A 22933-nucleotide genomic window follows, 5' to 3' on the forward strand; every position below is an offset into this window, starting at 1 on the left:
TTTTATCAAGTTCATGTTTTGAGCCCCGCCCACTTTATTAAACGTACTGTAGTTTATGTTGCTTATTTTATCTTATTTATGTTGCTTATTATGTTGCTTATGCTAGTTAATCCGTGTTTATGTTGCCCACGTTGTATACCCGTTACTGGTATGTATATACATGGACAAATAGAATATGCAGGTATCCTCGAGGTATGCACACTCTCGTGTGAGTTGTGTATCATGGGTTTTTGAATCTCAGCCCAGCTCTCAACTGTCTCCCTGGTGTTCCGCAGGCAGGTCGAGGCATCAACGTGTGTGCATCATCTTGCTAATCGGACGTTAAACTGGGTGGTATTCCGTCTGCTAGAATTAGTTGGTGGACGTTCAAAATCCCACGGTGTCCGTCGCGAAGAGGAGACGAGCTATCATCAGCATCATTAACAAATCCCTGACCTGGCTGTCACCACAGGAAGATAATGGTAAGCAGCACTGAATGTGCCTTCGGGCAAATCACCAGAAGTACAGGGTGTTCCAAAAAGACCTGGACAGCTTCGGTTGTTAATATATTTAGCACCACAAATGATACAGCGATACCCTTTGTTTTATATGATACAGAAACTCGTAAAGTTTTCTTTATTTTCAGGTCTGGTGGTTTAATGTAAAATAAAACAACGAATCCACAGGAGAAAGTTCAGACGTCGAATGGTACATCGAGACGAGATCCGATACGCAAGATCCGACATAATTTCCGTACAAGGTATGGAAAGAATCTGCCATCGCGGACTTGTATCAGAGAGTGGTACAAGAGGTTTAAAGAGACTAGAAGTTGTCAGAAACAAAAAAAGTACCGGTCGACCAAGCACAAGTGCAGCAGACGTTGAACGAGTACGTGAATCATTTCAACAAAGTACCAGAAAATCAATTTGATGTGCATCCATAGAATTGGGAGGGACTACCAACCACCACTGTACACAGGATTTTGCAGAAAAGACTGAAACTTTATGCCTATAAGGTGCAGATTGTGTGGGAGCTCAAACCACATGATGGACCCAAACATAAGGTGTTTGCCTTGGAAATGCTCAGTCGCATAGAGGATGATGAAGATTACCTGATAAAGGTCATGTTCACAGACGAAGCTTGTTTTCATGTATCGGGGAAGGTCAACCAGCACAATGTGAGGATCTGGGCCTCTGAACCCCCCCCCCCGCCCCCACATGACCATTAAACATGTACGTGACAGTCCAAAGGTCAATGTGTGGTGTGGCCTTCTCCACGACCGCTTGGTGACTCCATTTTTCTTTGCGGAGGACACAGTGACATCAACAATTTACATGAACATGTTGGAAGGATTTGCCTTCACACAGATTGAAGACCTCCAACCCGATTTCATTTTTCAACAGGATGGTGCTCCCCCTCATTGAGCTTTAGTCATTTGAGCCATCCTGAATGAAAAATTTCCATGTCGCTGAATTGGCTGAGACAGACCAACCGCCTGGCCCCCATGATCACCATACATAACCCCCCTTGATTTTTTTTCTGTGTGGGTTTGTCAAAGATGTTTTCTACAACACCAAGGTGGCAAACCTGCAGGATCTTCATTCTCGGATCACATCTACATGCGCACTGGTGGACGCAAACATGCCGAGGCGAACATGGCAAGAAATCGTGTACCACCTTGATGTCCTGTGTGTGACAAACTGAGCTCACATTGAAGTGTACTGATGGTGTTCACAAATCTTTATGAGTTTCTGTATCATATAAACCAAAGGGTATCGTATCATTTGTGGTTCTAAACATATTAACAACCAAAGTTGTCCTGCTCTTTTTGGAACACACTGTATGATTTTTAATGTGGACTAGACGACCCGTGAACCCGTTGGGTTCCCGTTGTGACAGCCGTTGATGAAAAAAAATCATTTCAAAAAATAAAAAAGATGGCTCCATCAAACTATACCGCTGAGGTTGTTTACATTGATAAAATTCTCCCGAAGAGTACTGGACCGAATCGGGAATTGATTTTTAATAATTTTTTCGTTTCCCGATTTGAACGAAACTTGATGCTGCACACCGCAGGAGAATGGTGAGTAAGGTGGGCCAAAAAATTTTGCACTACCATGTACCGTTTTGGCTGCATTTCGGGAACATACATACATACATATATATATATATATATATATATATATATATATATATATATATATATATATATATATATATATATATATATATATATATATATTACATACATACATACAGGATGAGAGTTTTAGTAATATATAGATTTATATGTTGTGTATATATATTTAGTAATATATGATTTATATGTTTGTCAGGTCAGGTTCGATCTGTGACCTGCTACAGGTACCATGTAAACCTGTACTAACCTGTTCCATGGTCGGGTTGTCGGCGACTAAACCATCTCCCCCACCAGGTTTTCTGGTGAGGAGGGTGTTTGGATATGGACACCCAGCAGGATTAAAAACAAAACCTGTCAAAGGGCGGAGGAGCTCCTTGTGAGCCAACGGCCATCCATATCTAGTGCCCAACTGTGTCTGCGGACGTCCTCCTGCAGTTGGGTTACTTCTTATTAGGCAAACGCAAAACGCAAAACGCAAAACGCAAAACGCAAAACGCGCAAAACGCAAAAACGCAAAAAAATCTGAAAACCCACTCCGTGGGAGTACCTCCTGTGCAGCTTCCCTTCGCAGGGCAGCTCACCGGATGACGGGATTGGGGCAAAGCCTTCGGGACCCCCAATCTTTGATAGGAGGGAAACCACGGAGTAACATCCCTGGGTCAGATTGCGGGAGAGTGTGTCGGAGTGGTGCTGAGGTGTCGTCCACCAGACGGCGGTCTCCTTGGGTTAACCTGAGGCGGTCCCTTCGGGTGGGTGCCTGGAATGTCCTATCCCTAAGAGAGGATGATCACCTGTCTCTGTTATCATCTGAGCTCAAGCGTTTGGACATCGGGATTGCAGCTCTCTCTGAGGTTCGGAGACCGGATTGCGGCGAGATAATGGTGGGTGGCTACACCTACTATTGGTCTGGTCGCTCTGATGGTTACCATACCCAAGGAGTTGCTGTAGCTGTGTCCAATAAGCTGACCCCAATGATAATTGAGGTAACACCGGTCAACGAGCGTATTATGAGATTAAGGATTCGTCACTCCATAGGTGTCATTTCCCTGGTCTCTGTTTATGCTCCGACTGAGGCGAGTGATCTCACCGTGAAGGATGCATTCTACGCCACACTCGAGTCTGTGGTTGATCAGTGCCCCAGACGAGATACACTTCTAGTCTTGGGGGATTTCAATGCATCGACTGGAACTGATAGGGACGGTTATGAGGTGTGTGTTGGTCCCCATGGGTCAGGAACTATGAACCAGAATAGCACTAAGTTCCTTGACTTTGCAAGAAGTCATGGACTTAGGGTGGCTGGTTCATGGTTTCAGCGCCCACAAGCTCATCGCTGGACTTGGTATTCCAACGCTGGCGGTGTGGCAAAGGAGATTGACCATGTCCTCATTGACGCTCGTTGGAGGATGATCCAGAACTGCAGGGTCTACCGGAGTGCTCAGTTCCTCAATACTGACCACAGGCTTGTTGTAGCAACTCTAAAGCTGCACCTTAAATCCTGGAGAATGGTACCATCCCAGCCGAGGCTGGATGTTGCCAAGCTCAGGGATGAGAGAGTAGCTGAGGAGTTTGCGAACAGGCTGAGTGGACACTTGGGGGGTCTGGGTGCTTTGGGGGGTCCTGAAGAGTTGTGGAGCACCTTCAAGACCACCATCCTTGATGTTGCCGGTGGATGCCTTGGAGCTCACCGCAGGGCAAAGAAGAATTTTGTCTCTCAAGGGACACTGGATACCATTGACCAGAGTCGCAGGGCCAGGCTGAATGGCAAAGCTGAGCTGTTCAGGGAGCTGAGGCGTAAAACTGTACGTGCACTGAGGGTGGACAAGGAGGCCTATGTGCGAGGAATCTGTGAGGGGGTAGAGCATCACCTGTGGACAGGTGATTCTCGTCCCGCTTACAGGGGAATTCGCGCATTACGTTCATCCAAGCCCATCCCTCGGAGCACTACAGTTCGAGCAGAGAGTGGTAGGCTCTTGACAGAGGAGTCTGAAGTGAAGGCCCGCTGGGCCGGTTACTTTGAGCGGTTGTACCAGACTGATCCCCCAACTGTCGAGTTGGACGTCAAGGGTGTTACAATCCCTGTTGCTGACCCTCAAATCAACTGTGGTCCACCTACGCTTGTGGAAACACGGGCTGCGGTGAACCAGTTGAAACGGGGCAAAGCTCCAGGGATCTGTGGCATCCATGCCGAACTTCTCAAGGCTGGTGGAAATGCTGCACTCGTGTCGTTGCATGCAGGTTTGTGCTCTGCCTGGAACACAGGCATCATCCCAACTGACTGGAAGAAGGGCCTTGTTGTCCCTCTCTGGAAAGGGAAGGGTGATCGCCAAGACTGCAACAACTACCGAGGGGTGACGCTGCTCTCAGTGCCGGGCAAGGTCTTTGCTCGGATAATTCTCGATAGGGTTCGCCACTATCTGCTTGAGCACCAGCGTCCAGAGCAGTCAGGCTTTACACCAAAGAGGTCAACGATTGACCGTATCCTTGCACTCCGTGTCCTCACCGAACGCAGACGAGAGTTTCGGCAGGGGCTGCTTGCAGCCTATGTTGATCTCTGTAAAGCGTTCGATTCAGTGAATCGGGATGTCCTCTGGAGGATTCTTGGTCTTCGTGGGGTGCCACCAAAACTGATCGATCTGATGTCTGAACTCTACTCTGGTACTGAGAGTGCTGTGAAGTGTGGTGGTTCCATCTCTGACTTATTTCCAGTTGTTACTGGAGTTCGTCAGGGATGTGTACTTGCCCCCACACTTTTCAGCACTTGTATGGACTGGATTTTAGGGAGGATGTCGGAGAGATCAAGTTGCGCTGCGTCATTTGGGAATGTCAAGATCTCGGACCTTGATTTTGCAGATGATGCAGTCATCTTTGCGGAGACTTTAGACATCCTCTTGGGGGCCCTCGAGGTGCTGAATGAGGAGTCGGAGCCGTTGGGATTACGGGTTTCTTGGGTCAAAACTAAGATCCAGGCTTTCGGTGACATCTTGGATGCTGCTGTCCTGTCTGTGTCTGTTTGTGGTGAGGATGTTGAGGTCGTGGAGAGATTCACTTACCTTGGCAGTGATATTCATGTCTCTGCTGGCTGCGAGTCAGAGGTCAATAGACGTCTGGGTCGGGCCTGGGGAGTCATGGATTCACTGGGTCATGGGGTGTGGCGCTGCCGGTACTTGTGCGGGAGGACGAAAGTCCGAGTCTTCAGGTCCTTGGTACTTCCAGTCTTGCTCTATGGGTGCGAGACTTGGACTCTGACCAAGGATCTGAGACGGAGACTTAATTCCTTTGGTACCAGGTCTCTTCGGAGAATCCTTGGCTATCGCTGGTCGGATTTTGTGTCCAACGAGCGGTTGCTGAGAGAGACTCGGATGAGATTTGTTACCAGCATAGTCCGTGAGCGTCAGTTGCGGCTGTATGGACATGTGGCTCGTTTTCCTGACGCTGATCCTGCTCACCAGATTCTCTCAGCGAGGGAGTCTCATGAGTGGAGGAGGCCAGTGGGCCGACCACGTGCCTCGTGGTTGCAGCAGGTTGACCATCATCTCAAGGAGATGGGGATGGGCCTGGCATCTGCCTGGGGGATGGCCAGACGGAGGCCCCTGGAGTACCGGCGGAAAGTGGACGCAGCGACGTGCTGTTCTGGCACATGCTCCCATACCTGACCTATGTTGTGTGGGAGGTTAAAAAAGAAAAAAAAAGTAACAAGAAGATAGAGTTAGATTTCCTAAATTACAAAAATCAATGACTGCAGAACAAAGGAGAAATATAATGATAAAACGGTGTGAGGATTGTATTTTGGAGATCAGAGAGCATTCAAAATATTTTTGTAATGATGAAAACAATAGTTCAACAAACACCAATTTATTATTTTAAATTTATTTTTTCTTGGACATGATATATATATATATATATATATATATATATATATATATATATATATATATATATATATATATATATATATATATATATATATATATATATATATATATATATATATATATATAAAATGTTGGTGGGTTTTGGCCTTCATTACGAGTATCTCGTTGGGCTGTTTGGGTCGCCTAGAGCCCGAGACCAATCTGCTTCCTTAACCATCCTCTTGAGGAGGTTCAGTCACTAAACTCCTGGGTCTCACTATCAGCCATGATCTTTCTTGGCCAAACTATATTTCTAAGTTGGCATCCAAAGCCAGCCGCCAACTGGCACAACGATTTGGTTGTACAAGGTCCTTCCTTGGCACACCTGAAGTCCTGTCCACGTGCAAGGCCCTCATCCGCAACTTGATGGAGTTCTGCTCTCCCTTCTGGGCTGGCTCTTCTGCATCACGCCTTGCTCAGCTTGACGCCATGGAAACCGAGACCTCCTAGATTATTGGAATCTCTTGCGATGAAGCCGAGTCTATCAGTCTGTAGCGACTCATGAATTTTTCTTTACACTTTGCGAACATTTCCAAGAAAGCAAATATGTGAATCCTTTTCAGTGAATCAGTCGAGTCCTTCCAGAGAGCCAATAGACACAGCGGATACCGTGAGGTCCACTGAACAGGAGCTCATCACACGACACAATTTGGAACTCGCATGCTTTTCCTTACAAACCTCCCCTCATGCTTATTCATGAGTCGCTCAACACGTCAATATTTAAGAGTGACTTTTGTTCGACATCACCAAGACCAATGAGCGAAGTGGATTTTCTTTGTTTGGCTGAACAACCACTGTGACAATGAACGAGTTTTCTCTTCTGCTTGCCATCTTTGAAGCCATTTTGCAGCAATGGCGGCTCGATGCCAATAAACCCTTTCTTCTTCACCAACTGTTCACATCATTCTCTTCATTCTTATTCCTCCCTCGTCTTCAGGACACCTGTTCACCGCCATCTCAGATCATCCGCCATCCAAAACCATGATCGTTTGTCCCCCAGTTAGCCTCCTTCCACTCTATTTCTGATGTTCCTTTTGTTCGGTTGCATCCTAATCTGTTCTGTGTTCTAGCTCTCAAAGCGAGCCTCGACTTTGTATCCAAAAAAAGACCGAGAGGTACCCACACTTGCCTCTAAGCTGTGTAGCCTGGGTTTCAATCTCGGCCCAGCTATAAACTGTCATCCCAGTGTTTCGCAGGCAGGGTCATTCATCATTGTGTGTGCCGTCCCTCGGATGGACGTTAAACTGGGCATCCTGTCTGCCGACATTAGTTGGTATTTAATGTGGATTCAGTTTGGAGAAAAGATGCATGGGGATGTAGAACCAGGAGCAGAAAGAAATTCAATAGAAATGAGAATCGTTATGGAGTGAAATATAAAGTTACAGGAGTTACACTGTAACTTTTACAAGTAGCTACAGGGCGAACAGGGTCTTCCAGTACACATTGTTCTTGTTCGTCTCCCAAAATCCAGGCTCACTGCTCTCCTCCATTCATTTGTTCCTCTTTTCTCTTACCTGTGGAACCAACTTCTTGAGTCTTTATTGCCATTCTTCCCTCCAGGGCTTCAAGACTGCTGTTCACCAAAACCTCATCTCATCCTCCTGATACTCATGATAATACTCACGATCTTTTCTACCCCAAATGATCCCATTCTCAAGCACTCCCTTTTTCCAGGTTATTGTGATTTTTTTTTCCTCTCAATCTCCCTCACTTCTTTTCCTGTGTTAAGTTGTCCATTGGTTTGTTCCTTTTCTGTTTCATCCCCACTTCCCCCTTCCTATTCTTGCTTTGTTTCATTCAGCTCGTGTGTAGCATGTTCAACCCCATGTGTCCTTCTCCCCCGCTCCATGATCTCACTCTCACTTATATTCTGCTATTGGTGTTTCCACCTTTCCAATTGGTTCCTTTTCATTCTGCTCTAACTCCTCCATGAGCCTCGATCATGTCCACAAAAACAAAAAGATGCTGCACCCCCCCCAACTTATCAATACGATCACAAAAGAAAGCTCAAACTTAGGTGCGCTGCCTCTGTACTGTTGTGGGGCCGGGTATTGGTGGCGAGCACGACTGCTAGAGGGAGCAGTAGAGTCGGCTCCATCGAACACACCGGAATTTAGGTCGTGACCCTCGGATAAGTCCGAAAGGCACCAGTCCCTTACAGGACCATGAATCGCCAATAATTCGACCGCGTGGGGTAGGGTTAATTGCCAAACTTCAATATACCTAATTACCCACGCGGCAAAGCTACCGGGGAATTCGCACCCTCGACAGACCTCGAGCGGGACGAGCCGTTTCCGTGCCCGAACCGTGTGTAACCCGAGCGGATGGTTACCAAGGCCCGTCGGTCCAAATTAACAATTTACTGCTTCGCTATTCCTCAACACGCACCGTGCTAAGCCAATAAGAGAAATGAGAGGGAACGAGCTGGGACATTCAACAATAGGGAAATTTATTACAACAATAATTATCAGGGCGGGAAGCACGTAAGGGCAGAGTTATCCGAATATCAGGCAGGCGATTATACAGTGAGCAAAAGCACTTAACAGTTCTACTTAAGAGACGGCGCCCACACACAGACACACACCCAAAGAAATGGACCCCGTCGGGTCTTGATTGTAGGCTTCCAGCTCGAGGAAAGGTGAGCTGGAGACCAGAACCTGTGCTTGGACCTGTCCGCCTCGTGTGGTCTTCGATGATCTGGCTCAGTGGCAGGACTCAAACCCGCAGCTTTCACGTGGCGCCAAGGACGAAGGCACCAGGAGCAGAGCGGCAGACGCCAGCACGATCGGCAAAAACAAGCGAGGAGGCGGCGAGGCAGGTGAAGCAAGTGATTCTCCTCAGGCTCTGACACACAACCAGGCTCCGACGCCAACACGAACATGAACATGAACCCGAACCCGAACACCCTCCAAAGGGAGCCTGGTCTTTTTATCCGCTCCCTGAGCGGGGCAGAGCCTCGGTGTCGGACGCTTTGTGCACGCTTGGTTGGACAGCAAGGGGAGCCGTAGAGGAGTTGTGAATGGGAACGCTCTGTAAAGCGCCAGTTCAGTGGAGGAGTTGTGAATGGGAACGCGCTGTAAAGCGCTAGTTCAGTGGAGGAGTTGTGAACGGGAATGCTCTGTAAAGCGCTAGTTCAGTGGAGGAGTTGTGAATGGGAACGCTCTGTAAAGCGCTAGTTCAGTGGAGGAGTTGTGAATGGGAACGCGCTGTGAAGCGCTAGTTCAGTAGAGGAGTTGTGAATGGGAACGTGCTGTAAAGCGCTAGTTCAGTGGAGGAGTTGTGAATGGGAACACTCTGTAAAGCGCTAGTTCAGTGGAGGAATTGTGAATGGGAACGCTCTGTAAAGCGCTAGTTCAGTGGAGGAGTTGTGAATGGGAACGCGCTGTGAAGCGCTAGTTCAGTGGAGGAGTTGTGAATGGGAACGCGCTGTGAAGCGCTAGTTCAGTAGAGGAGTTGTGAATGGGAACGCGCTGTAAAGCGCTAGTTCAGTGGAGGAGTTGTGAACGGGAACGCTCTGTAAAGCGCTAGTTCAGTGGAGGAGTTGTGAATGGGAAAGCGCTGTAAAGCGCTAGTTCAGTGGAGGAGTTGTGAATGGGAATGCGCTGTAAAGCGCTAGTTCAGTAGAGAGTTGTGAATGGGAACGCGCTGTAAAGCGCTAGTTCAGTGGAGGAGTTGTGAATGGGAACGCTCTGTAAAGCGCTAGTTCAGTGGAGGAGTTGTGAATGGGAACGCGCTGTGAAGCGCTAGTTCAGTAGAGGAGTTGTGAATGGGAACGCGCTGTGAAGCGCTAGTTCAGGAGAGGAGTTGTGAATGGGAACGCGCTGTAAAGCGCTAGTTCAGTGGAGGAGTTGTGAATGGGAACGCGCTGTAAAGCGCTAGTTCAGTGGAGGAGTTGTGAATGGGAACTCTGGAAAGCGCTAGTTCAGTGGAGAGTTGTGAATGGGAACGCTCTGTAAAGTGCTAGTTCAGTGGAGGAGTTGTGAATGGGAACGCGCTGTAAAGCGCTAGTTCAGTGGAGGAGTTGTGAATGGGAACGTGCTGTAAAGCGCTAGTTCAGTGGAGGAGTTGTGAATGGGAACGCTCTGTAAAGCGCAAGTTCAGTGGAGGAGTTGTGAATGGGAATACGCTGTAAAGCGCTAGTTCAGTGGAGAAGTTGTGAATGGGAACTCTGGAAAGCGCTAGTTCAGTGGAGAGTTGTGAATGGGAACGCGCTGTAAAGCGCTAGTTCAGTGGAGGAGTTGTGAATGGGAACGCGCTGTAAAGCGCTAGTTCAGTGGAGGAGTTGTGAATGGGAACACTCTGTAAAGTGCTAGTTCAGTGGAGGAATTGTGAATGGGAACGCTCTGTAAAGCGCTAGTTCAGTGGAGGAGTTGTGAATGGGAACGCTCTGTAAAGCGCTAGTTCAGTGGAGGAGTTGTGAATGGGAATACGCTGTGAAGCGCTAGTTCAGTAGAGGAGTTGTGAATGGGAACGCGCTGTAAAGCGCTAGTTCAGTGGAGGAGTTGTGAACGGGAACGCTCTGTAAAGCGCTAGTTCAGTGGAGGAGTTGTGAATGGGAACGCGCTGTAAAGCGCTAGTTCAGTGGAGGAGTTGTGAATGGGAATACGCTGTAAAGCGCTAGTTCAGTAGAGAGTTGTGAATGGGAACGCGCTGTAAAGCGCTAGTTCAGTGGAGGAATTGTGAATGGGAACGCGCTGTAAAGCGCTAGTTCAGTGGAGGAGTTGTGAATGGGAACGCGCTGTAAAGCGCTAGTTCAGTGGAGGAGTTGTGAATGGGAACGCTCTGTAAAGCGCTAGTTCAGTGGAGGAGTTGTGAATGGGAACGCGCTGTGAAGCGCTAGTTCAGTAGAGGAGTTGTGAATGGGAACACGCTGTGAAGCGCTAGTTCAGGAGAGGAGTTGTGAATGGGAACGCGCTGTAAAGCGCTAGTTCAGTGGAGGAGTTGTGAATGGGAATACGCTGTAAAGCGCTAGTTCAGTGGAGGAGTTGTGAATGGGAATACGCTGTAAAGCGCTAGTTCAGTAGAGGAGTTGTGAATGGGAACGCGCTGTAAAGCGCTAGTTCAGTGGAGGAGTTGTGAATGGGAACTCTGGAAAGCGCTAGTTCAGTGGAGAGTTGTGAATGGGAACGCTCTGTAAAGTGCTAGTTCAGTGGAGGAGTTGTGAATGGGAACGCGCTGTAAAGCGCTAGTTCAGTGGAGGAGTTGTGAATGGGAACGCTCTGTAAAGCGCTAGTTCAGTGGAGGAGTTGTGAATGGGAATACGCTGTAAAGCGCTAGTTCAGTGGAGGAGTTGTGAATGGGAACGCTCTGTAAAGCGCTAGTTCAGTGGAGGAGTTGTGAATGGGAATACGCTGTAAAGCGCTAGTTCAGTGGAGGAGTTGTGAATGGGAACGCTCTGTAAAGCGCGAGTTCAGTGGAGGAATTGTGAACGCGAATACGCTGTAAAGCGCTAGTTCAGTGGAGAAGTTGTGAATGGGAATGCTCTGTAAAGCGCGAGTTCAGTGGAGGAGTTGTGAATGGGAATATGCTGCAAAGCGCAAGTTCAGTGGAGAAGTTGTGAATGGGAATGCTCTGTAAAGCGCTAGTTCAGTGGAGGAGTTGTGAATGGGAATGCGCTGTAAAGCGCTAGTTAAGTGGAGAAGTTGTGAATGGGAACGCTCTGTAAAGCGCTAGTTCAGTGGAGGAGTTGTGAATGGGAATATGCTGCAAAGCACTAGTTCAGTGGAGAAGTTGTGAATGGGAATGCTCTGTAAAGCGCTAGTTCAGTGGAGGAGTTGTGAATGGGAATGCGCTGTAAAGCGCTAGTTCAGTGGAGAAGTTGTGAATGGGAATGCGCTGTAAAGCGCTAGTTCAGTGGAGGAGTTGTGAATGGGAATACGCTGTAAAGCGCTAGTTCAGTGGAGAAGTTGTGAATGGGAATGCTCTGTAAAGCGCGAGTTCAGTGGAGGAGTTGTGAATGGGAACGCGCTGTGAAGCGCTAGTTCAGTGGAGGAGTTGTGAATGGGAGCGCGCTGTGAAGCGCTAGTTCAGTAGAGGAGTTGTGAATGGGAACGCGCTGTAAAGCGCTAGTTCAGTGGAGGAGTTGTGAACGGGAACGCTCTGTAAAGCGCTAGTTCAGTGGAGGAGTTGTGAATGGGAACGCGCTGTAAAGCGCTAGTTCAGTGGAGGAGTTGTGAATGGGAATACGCTGTAAATCGCTAGTTCAGTAGAGAGTTGTGAATGGGAACGCGCTGTAAAGCGCTAGTTCAGTGGAGGAGTTGTGAATGGGAACGCGCTGTAAAGCGCTAGTTCACTGGAGGAGTTGTGAATGGGAACGCTCTGTAAAGCGCTAGTTCAGTGGAGGAGTTGTGAATGGGAATACGCTGTAAAGCGCTAGTTCAGTGGAGGAGTTGTGAATGGGAACGCTCTGTAAAGCGCTAGTTCAGTGGAGGAGTTGTGAATGGGAATACGCTGTAAAGCGCTAGTTCAGTGGAGGAGTTGTGAATGGGAACGCTCTGCAAAGCGCTAGTTCAGTGGAGGAATTGTGAACGCGAATACGCTGTAAAGCGCTAGTTCAGTGGAGAAGTTGTGAATGGGAATGCTCTGTAAAGCGCTAGTTCAGTGGAGGAGTTGTGAATGGGAATATGCTGCAAAGCGCTAGTTCAGTGGAGAAGTTGTGAATGGGAATGCTCTGTAAAGCGCTAGTTCAGTGGAGGAGTTGTGAATGGGAATATGCTGCAAAGCGCTAGTTCAGTGGAGGAGTTGTGAATGGGAATGCGCTGTAAAGCGCTAGTTCAGTGGAGAAGTTGTGAATGGGAACGCTCTGTAAAGCGCTAGTTCAGTGGAGGAGTTGTGAATGGGAATATGCTGCAAAGCGCTAGTTCAGTGGAGAAGTTGTGAATGGGAATGCTCTGTAAAGCGCTAGTTCAGTGGAGGCGTTTTGAATGGGAACGCGCTGTGAAGCGCTAGTTCAGTGGAGGAGTTGTGAATGGGAACGTGCTGTAAAGCGCTAGTTCAGTGGAGGAGTTGTGAATGGGAATACGCTGTAAAGCGCTAGTTCAGTGGAGGAGTTGTGAATGGGAACGCTCTGTAAAGCGCTAGTTCAGTGGAGGAGTTGTGAATGGGAATACGCTGTAAAGCGCTAGTTCAGTGGAGGAGTTGTGAATGGGAACGCTCTGTAAAGCGCTAGTTCAGTGGAGGAGTTGTGAATGGGAATACGCTGTAAAGCGCTAGTTCAGTGGAGAAGTTGTGAATGGGAATGCGCTGTAAAGCGCTAGTTCAGTGGAGGAGTTGTGAATGGGAATATGCTGCAAAGCGCTAGTTCAGTGGAGAAGTTGTGAATGGGAATGCTCTGTAAAGCACTAGTTCAGTGGAGGAGTTGTGAATGGGAATACGCTGTAAAGCGCTAGTTCAGTGGAGGCGTTTTGAATGGGAACGCGCTGTGAAGCGCTAGTTCAGTGGAGGAGTTGTGAATGGGAACGTGCTGTAAAGCGCTAGTTCAGTGGAGAGTTGTGAATGGGAACGCGCTGTAAAGCGCTAGTTCAGTGGAGGAGTTGTGAATGGGAACGCGCTGTAAAGCGCTAGTTCAGTGGAGGAGTTGTGAATGGGAATACGCTGTAAAGCGATAGTTCAGTGGAGGAGTTTTGAATGGGAATACGCTGTAAACCGCGAGTTCAGTGGCAGGGTGGTTGGTTTGTCGGATCTAAGGATTTAAAGACCTGACTATAAAACAACTTCGCAGCGCACGTACACTTAATTACCCATTACACAAGGGACGGAACCCTAACTATAAACACATACTTACCGATATAACTGATCTGTAAGGACTCTGGCTGTTCAGTGAGATGGGTTCCAGATTCGTAACAGTACGACCCTGACAACCCAGTTTTGTGTCTAAAGAACCAATTCTTATTTTCACAACAGTATGTACACTACCTACTCATAGCCTTCAACAGAGGATTAAATCACAAGGCAATTATTCTTTCTTTCTCGCGCTCTGCCTGAAGACAGGTTCAGTCCTGTCAAAGCAAACGAGAAATAAAATACCTTTATGGTAATTGATCCGCCATGAATAAAAGTGAAGCTGATTTATGGGGCCTTAACCTTAGTCGGAGCAAAAAATATAGATAAAAGAAGTGCCAAAAGCACCCCCATAGCAATAATTTACACCATTGCCTTCTTGGTGGTAATCACGGCAGCTGGCCAGGAGATTGTAATTTGTTCAAGATGCCGGCGATAGCTTGCCCACTCTAAGCTTAATGACATCGTAGGAACTCTAACTTCCACCGACTAATGCTGGAATGCAACATGCCCAGTTTAACGTCCATCTGAGGGACGGTACACACATTGATGCCTCACCCTTCCTTCGAGACACCAGGATGACAGTTTGTAGCTGGGTCGAGATTAGAACCCAGGCTAATTAATGTTAGCTTTCAAATAATTTATGTTTATGGCAACAATGCCAATATTTATGACTTTCGGTATGCATGCTTTCTATTGCACTTTTGCTCTTCATTCAATGACAATTACATTACATTACCTCTGCACCTACAGGTGGCTGCTGGTGGGGAACAACTGCAAACACCACTTCTGCATCACACGTGGCGTCACTACCGCTTGGAGGGCCTGAGGTCTTGGCAGCGCTACGATGTTTGTGTTGTGGCTGTGAATGATGCTGGAGAGAGTCTGTGTGTTGGGGATACATGGGAAGGCAATCCTTTAGCATCCCTTCAGACTGATCCACCCGTCCAAATGATGTTGCATGTAGGTTTGTTGGTGGGTTGTGGCATCCTCGTAGTAATTTCACTCGGACTTATTTGGTCATTGAGACGTTGGAGGGCACGATGGAGTCCAGGTCACGTGACCCAGCAAACCGGTTTGGTTTGTGTGGGTCAGTATAACATAGCATTTGAGAAATGAAGAGCTGTGAGTGGATTTTGTTCGATGGACCTGGTGTGAAGCTTCCACTGATGAGGTCCTAAAGGTGATGGGTGCAGTCAAAGTGACATATTTTACAAAATACCTTTAAAATACAGTTTCAATTGTAATTATTCTTCTTCTTTCGGCTGCTCCCGTTAGGGGTCGCCACAGCGGATCATCCGTATGATCCGCATAGTGATTTGGCACATGTTTTATGCCGGATGCCCTTCCTGACGCAACCCTGGTCGCCTCTTACAACACAGGGGTATGGTACACCTATTTTAACGGGGGTATACACAGTTTCAATTGTAATTATGGTTTATGAATAATGATGTGATTTGTTGGTGAAGGCAAGGGCTGTGGTTTAAATCGAGAAAAGGAAGGGAAGGTGGGTTACAGAAAAGAAAATGAGCAGTTGTAAAACAGGAAGATGATGGGAGAGGAGGGAAGGAAGGAAGAGGATCGGGACATTGGGGATGGGGTTGGTCAAATCCTCTTATTTTGTACTGTGTAATCTCATAAATAAATAACAAAAAAGCCTTTTTACAGCCATTTTTCCCTGCTGAGCAGGGATTTGCTTTTTGCCGGCTCCATGCAATCATGGTTCCCTTCTTCAGGCAATGTTATTATGGCCAGATGCCCTTCCTGACGCCAACCCGGGTCGCCTCTTACGACACACAGGGATATGGTACACCTATTCTAACCGGGGCAAACACCGGGACTAGTAGACTGGTACTCATTTGGTCGACCTTGGAAGGATGACAGGCTGAGTCAACCCCCTGGTGTTAATTCATTGGCCAACGAGGCTTGACCTCAGGGCCCTAGGATCCCAAGCCAGCCACTCTAACCAGGAAGCCAACACCAGGCTGTTTAATCTAATAAATAAATGTCATTTTCTGTCTGTCTGTCTGGAACACCAATCATGCTAAAACTACTTGGCCAATTGCCACCAAACACATGGACAAAGTTCGACCTGGTGGTGAACATGGACTACTTGGTATCATCAGCAGTCATGGGGATTCGGTAGGGAAGGTCGGCAAAAATTCTCTATGTAAATGTGTATCGTGTAGCGCCACCCGGTGGTGGGGGAAGAGGGTATTACAAATCACCTGTGGAGATCACTTGCATGCTTGTGCTGTATAAGTCCCCGGAGCGTGTGACGCCCAAAGCTAACCTCCTTGCAAGAATGCAGCATAATGAGAGTCATGTCTCTGCACCTACGGTACATAATAGATATCGTACCATTACCAAACTTCATTCCTTAGGTTGGTCTCCATAAACTCCATCCCCTTTCATGCACTTTGTTCAGTTGTAAACAAACCTTTTTTCTCGGACACACAAGCCTTCCTTCTGAAGTGTCCTTAACATGGTGGAAATGGCTGTGATAACCTCTCCGGGTGATGCAAAATGTCTTCCTTTAAACTTGCTGGATTTTTAAAAAATATTATTATTCTTTCCAAAATCTCTTGGTGGATTTTATGTGCATTTCTCTCTGCTTCACTCTTAATTACCCCATGCACAAGAACCTAAAAGCAGGGTTCAACAATTGGTTCACTTCAGTAGATGATAAATGGGGTTTCTGGAAGATCTATTCAAATGAATGGGGGGAAAGGGGAAAACTTTCTGACTTAAGCCCCAAAAGCCCAAAATAGGAGACTGATTTTCTCCCCACCTATCCCCTTCCCTCCCATACAAGCAGATGTAAAATTGAGACTATGAAAGATTGAGACTTGCTGATTAAAGCACTTCTTCCCCCCAACATAATCACAGTCCTTTTATACTTTCATTCCACTCAAAGAGCGAACCAAAGATTATTTGCCCATGTTCTACTTTAGGGAATAACTTCATTTTCTTATAACATTCATTTCCATCTAGTATATTCACTTTATCTCTTCAAGCACGAAAGAAAGGGAAGTTCACGATCCCTCCTTCGGTTCTGTAAAATGGGGAAGTGCCTTTAAGAGCACAGTCGTGCTGTGAAAATGAGGAAGTATTCTGTGCCCATGTCTCTCATGGTTATATCTTAAATCATCAGAACACTAACAGAACAAAGTTTAGCGAAAAGCAAGCAAAAACAGCTTTTAAACGTAGGTTTTCTCAAAATCATTCAAAGCAAGATGTTTCATTGTTGTGTTAAAATGAGTCGGTCTGGAGTCAGCCAAGCCGCCTCGCCAGAACCAAGCCAAAAAAATTTTCAAAGTCATTTCCTATGTGGGACACACCCTGAAAAAACCATTGTTGGGAAATCTCACATGATGTCATCAACAGTAGGATATTTATTACCAAAGCGAACTTCGTTCTTATTCAGTGTTATTCAGAGAATGGAGTATTTAGAAGAGAACTCTGACCTTGCAGATCAATCATTTTCACAAGATGAAAGGTGAGATCCTTGTTTTATATTGAATTTTATATATTCATTATTTGTTGTTTTATACAGAATTATATCACGATACAACCAGTAATTATTGTATGTCTTTTTCTAACAGGTTGTGCCCAATAAGAACATCGTTGATAACTGATCTAGAACAGGAGGCCTTTGAATTACACGATAAGTGGCTAAAAATGAATGACTTCCTTGAAGACAGTCGATCGTTCAGAAGAGAATTGAATGATATTTTTCTCGGCTGGCAAGAAGTTCTCTCATGTCCTCTGACCTTGAATGAGTCGAGTCAAAGGTGAGAATGTGTGTGTGTGTGTGTGTGTGTGTGTGTGTGTGTGTGTGTGTGTGTGTGTGTGTGTGTCTTTCACTCATTATTATTATTATTATTATTATTATTATTATTATTATTATTTTTTCAGTTTAAACACCTGCCTGGATGAACCAAACACACAACTTAATCTTCTGAAGGAATCTGACACGACACTCTATCTTCTGGAGGTAAATGTTATATTTAGTATTTTATTAATATCATAATATAATCATCTTTATATACGCTAATTGTTATTCACTCTTTGTTTTGAACAGAACATGTTGATGGAGTTTCAAAACCAAAACAAACCATCACACTGCTGCGAAAGAAGATTTTGTTTCATGTTTTTACTTTTGTTTAATTATAAATGCTTTCCTTATAATTATCTGATTTTGAATTACAAGAAAAGAATAAAGGGAAGGGGGGGTTGGGGAGGGAGGGTTAGTGTTGGGGGGTAGGTGTGCTCCCCCAACGACCCACCACCCCCCTCATCCCTCTTTTCTCCCCTCCACGTGTGTGTGTGGGGAAGGGTAGGGGGTGGGATGAGGGGGGTAGTGGGTCAAAGGTGGGGGTGCAAAGGGGGGTGGGGCTTGTGTGGTGGGTGGAGCTTGTGTGGGGGATTGTGTGGATGTGGCTTGTGTGGGTGGAGCAATTTTTTTAAATTAAATAAACATGTTGTATGTTGGAATTAATAAACTAATCACTAATTATGTGGATATGATGGATGTGGATGTGGCTTATGTGGGTGGGGTTTGTGTGGATGTGGCTTTTGTGAGTGGGGTTTGCATGGATGTGGCTTATGTGGGTGGGGCTTGTGTGGGAGGAGTAAAAAGTGGCGGAGTTAAAAAAGGGGCGGAGTCAAAGAAATTCCCCATTTATCTTTGTCTTCTGTAATTCCTGTGACTAAAATGAACCTAAAATCTCTTCCCCTTTTAAATCACATGATTTGTAAGTCCAACGAACTGGACCGACGACATCAACAATTTTAAAAAGATCATTTGTCCATCGCTTGGTATAACCTTTTTCAAAATGAAATTTCCACCTGTATATTCTTACTATATCACCAACTTTGAACTTAGGCTTTCTGACATTAATCTCTTTTTCATATTTTAATTTTGTAAATGTTTCTGATGACTTCGTTTTCGTTGAGGTATGAATCGTGTTGTTTTACTTATCTACAATATCCTGAATTAAAGATAATCATTGTTGAGAACCGAGTTGAGTGAATTTTTTATATGGTCTCTCTTTTAAAGTGTGATTGAAACGCTCAATAACAACTGCTTTTCCTTCATTAAAGGTGCTGTTTAATGTAATGTTGTTATTTTCAAGAAAATTCATAAATGTTTTGTTGTAGAACTCTGTATCCTCATCAGTCCACAATTTTTTTCGGTTTTCTCTTGCTTTTATTGAATATCTGTTGGAAAGCTAAAATAAGAGTATTACCTGTTTTGTTTTTCAAAGGAACAACCCACTCATATCTACTCCTCAAATCAATAACGGTTAAAGCATACTTGTACCCCTTATCATAATTGAGTTCAATTAAATCAGCGGACCAGATATAATCAACTTCCTTGGAATAAACCTTCCTTCTATGAAACTTTGTGATTATTGGTTTATGCAATTCATCAGCTAATTGCTCTTCAATCTTAATGACATCATTAGAGCCTATAAGTTTTTTGAATTTCCTAGCCCAAGTTTCAATTTAGCACTGATCATCTTCTTCACGATGAACCTATCAACTTTTTCTCTCAAGGTTGGATTTTGTATCAGAGACAAATTCTACAACATTTCTCTATCGGCTTCATGTTTTTCTTCCAACGTTGTGCTATTTTCATAATATCGTGCTCCATGCACACTTCATCAACCATATTGACAGGTTTGCTCCATGGTTTCGGATTGTCAGCCTTATCTAATCTTTTATTCAAGTTTGTTCCTGGACCACAGAAAGAATATCCTGGTAGATGTAATTCCCCTGGTATTCCAGTTGTAAATTTACTTCGTGATAAAAAAACTTTTGTATATTTCCCCCTCGTTTGTGTTTGGTGAATTTACTCTTTTTTTGAGCCACACACCGAACATGTACCTTTTTTGTATAACCCTATTATTTTTACTTTTAACATGCAAGATATTTTTACTCTTGGTTTTCTTTTTACATTTTAGACAACTCATTTATTTATGTGAAAAATTCTGACAGAGTGCGAAAAACCTTTTTTGTTTCCAATATGCACATTTGAATCTTAATTTTTAAAACATAAAGAATCCTTAGAAATGTCTTCACTCTCTCCTCCATTTATTTAAGAAAAAAAATGTAAAACTTAAATCAAAGTCAATTACACCAACATCATCAATAATATAATCTTTTCCTTGTTTCTCTCCTTTATATCCACTTTCTCGTTTAAATCTTCTCCCTGAAACCGATGTTAATAGTCTTGACGCATATATTTCTAATAGACTTGTCAATTCTTTGTTTTCTTCCTCGGTGCGTTGAGATTTATTTATTTTCTGTAATACCTTTGATCTTTTTATAATGTCACTGGTTTCCATATTTTTATGTTTATTTATTCTCTCTTTCCTCCCTCTTCCTCTCCTCCTTCTCTCTCTTCTCCCTCTCCTCCTTCTCTCTTTTCTCCCTCTCCTACTTCTCTCTCTTCTCCCTCTCCTCTCTTGTCTCAGTTTCTTCAACTCCTTCCTCATCCCTAACTTTCCTTGAACCACTTTCACCCCATAGAATATCATACATATATTCATCTGGATTCTGCGATACTCTTGAATCCACAATTATTTTTCTCATACATAATAGGAAACCAATAAGATTTGTTGATGATTTCTAAAAGAGTTTTATATTTCATCACCTTTAGAAGTTCAATTTTATTTCATATTTTAATCAAATCTCTATTTGTGGGTTTTTTAACATCAGTATAAGGCCAGTTTTTAATTGAAAATTGCCCGTGTCTATGTTCCAATTCATAAGGAATATAAAATCCAACACCCTTTTCTTGCAGGTATCCTTGAATGCAAAAATTATAATTTTCTTGAAGTCTTCTTGCTGTCATTTATGTATCAGAAATATATGACTGATGAATATGATGACACGTAACACCACCCCATCTTCCTGTTTTAAATCAGTTTGTATTCCTTTTCTTTGTATAATTATCCAATTCCTTCCTTCTTTGTCATATAAACTATTGCTTCACCATCATATCATTTCCTATTCCCAAAATCGTGTATTTGTTGTTTGCTAATTGTGCTTCCACATATCTCCTGATTCTTACCAAGAGGATAATATTCTTCTTTACGAGACTAATAAAAATCGGGTAGGTCTTATAGGTTCACTGAAAAAAACCAATTATATCCTAAATCACACATATTATACCTCCATTTCTCTATTCTCATATTAACTATTCTTCCTTCTTTATAAAATTCAATACTAAGCAGATAATTGAATTTAATAAGAAAAGGTGTATGGTTTGTTGAACCAGGTGTTGTGGTTGTAAATTCTAATCCTTTAACAAAACGTGCCGTTTTATTTAAGGATATATATTGTGATAAATCACTTAATCTCACCAAGTCATTCGCATCAGTCGGGCTTGGATAATTTAATAATTTATGAGCATTTTTCATATTAATATTTTTTGCTATACTATATTTCTGTCGTTCAGCCTGTGCCTTTGTGTAATAATTTGATAAATCAATATCCAGTTCTTGGGATACACCAAAGATAGAACCATCTTTACCAACATAAGTCATTTATATTAGAATTTTTTTCTTTTTTTGTATACCTTGCATATACATATTAAAAATAATGTCATGAAAAATTATATTTTTGTTGACATGAAATAACACATATAGACATAATTGACTACAACACTTGGAATTTAATTCTTGGACTTAAAATGTTTGATAAACACCATTCTGTAAGAATTTTATTACTTCAACAGGTGGTGGAAGACCAAAACTATCAAAATAATATTTGTCTTGACCATAAAAACACAAACCCAATGAGAACTGTTCCCATAATTATCTTCAAAGTTCATAATAATATTCTTTGTATGTTCAGACACATTTGTTTATTCATCTCTCATACAAATAACGACATTAAGAATTTTTAATGTCTTACAATATTTGGTAAGTTCTAAATTTGATGTTGTATTCTTTCCAAATTCTTTAACCCACTCATCAATGCTCATTTATTTATTAGAAAGATATAATCCATTACCCCTTTTAGTTAATTTTACACCGGCTTGTGTGATAGAAGAAAGCATACCTACAACTAACAATCTTGCTTTATCAGGTCGACTTTCAAGTTTTTCAGCAAAATCTACAATTACACCACTTCCACTAATTTGTTTCTCCAACTCTTTGTTATGTCTTTCCAATTCTTTTTGAGCCCGGAGTTGAGCCTTCCTTTCATTGACAGTTTTCACCGCTGTTGAAATCCCACCCGTCAATGCTCCAGCTGCACTTAAACCAGCAAATAAAGGAATTAGAAATGGGAGAAATCCTCCACTCGTCTCTCTTAATGAATATTTCTTCAATATTGGTTTTGACATTTTAATTTTAAGTGAGCCAGTATTGTTCAAGATTTTAACCTGTTCCCTTGTGAGCAAAACATCAATTCTGACTGCTACTTTTCTCTGAATTGTATTAACGTTAATCATACAAGGCTTTTGATTTCGAATACAAGATGATAGTTGATGATTTGAGTAACATATACCCCAGTTGGCACTTAACAACTCATTTATTTGTCAAAAAAAAATGTGACACTAATCATAACACCATTATCTGTATTAATCTGTAATTCTATTTCTTCCAAAAGCAAACAATATGTATCAACTTCTTAACTCTCTTCTCTTTCAATGTATGGGGAAGTATCCACTCGATTAGACTTTATAGTTTCCTTTTGAGCACTCAGGTTAATCGCATAGATCATATACAGACTTTTAAATGCTGTCATATCCAAAATGGGTTCTTCATTTACATTGCTTTCACACACACCTTTTGGGAAGACTTGTATGCTTCAGCATTATCATTTTTTCCCCAATTAATTTCCAATCTCTCTCATGGATAAAATGTTCCTTCGAGAGAAACGCGAAGTTGTTTCACCTTAGCATTATCACTCAACGCATTATTCTTTACAGTAGCAGTATCACCATCTGGTTTAAAAAAAAATTAGCCACAGATATCGTGGCTTTCCTTCCAGAACACCCAAATTCCACGTGCAAGTGATTTGGTTCAGTTTAACGTGTTCGCATCTTCTTTTAAGGTATGATACATTGAGTGCCTTCTTTGAGTTAAGTCTTCGATTCAACATCTCT

General features: G+C 43.8%; 1 protein-coding gene across 8 annotated transcripts in view; it reads left to right on the forward strand.

The window, feature by feature from the left end:
• The window catches only part of KAT5 (lysine acetyltransferase 5), a 90605-nt gene that overhangs the window by 62294 nt on the left and 5378 nt on the right, over positions 1 to 22933 (forward strand). For 4 of the 8 annotated variants that reach the window (XM_085862210.1, XM_085862246.1, XM_085862257.1 and 1 more), the window contains one exon: positions 14563 to 15470. The gene's annotated coding sequence lies outside the window, so the exon portion shown is untranslated. Of the gene's footprint in view, positions 1 to 14562; positions 15471 to 22933 lie in introns of those variants that run through there. The other 4 variants (XM_085862245.1, XM_085862230.1, XM_085862219.1 and 1 more) reach the window with 4 other exon arrangements.

This window comes from Eptatretus burgeri, chromosome 2 (assembly GCF_056783735.1).
Source record: "Eptatretus burgeri isolate ZD-2024b chromosome 2, Ebu_testis_v1, whole genome shotgun sequence".
NCBI lineage: Eukaryota > Metazoa > Chordata > Myxini > Myxiniformes > Myxinidae > Eptatretus > Eptatretus burgeri.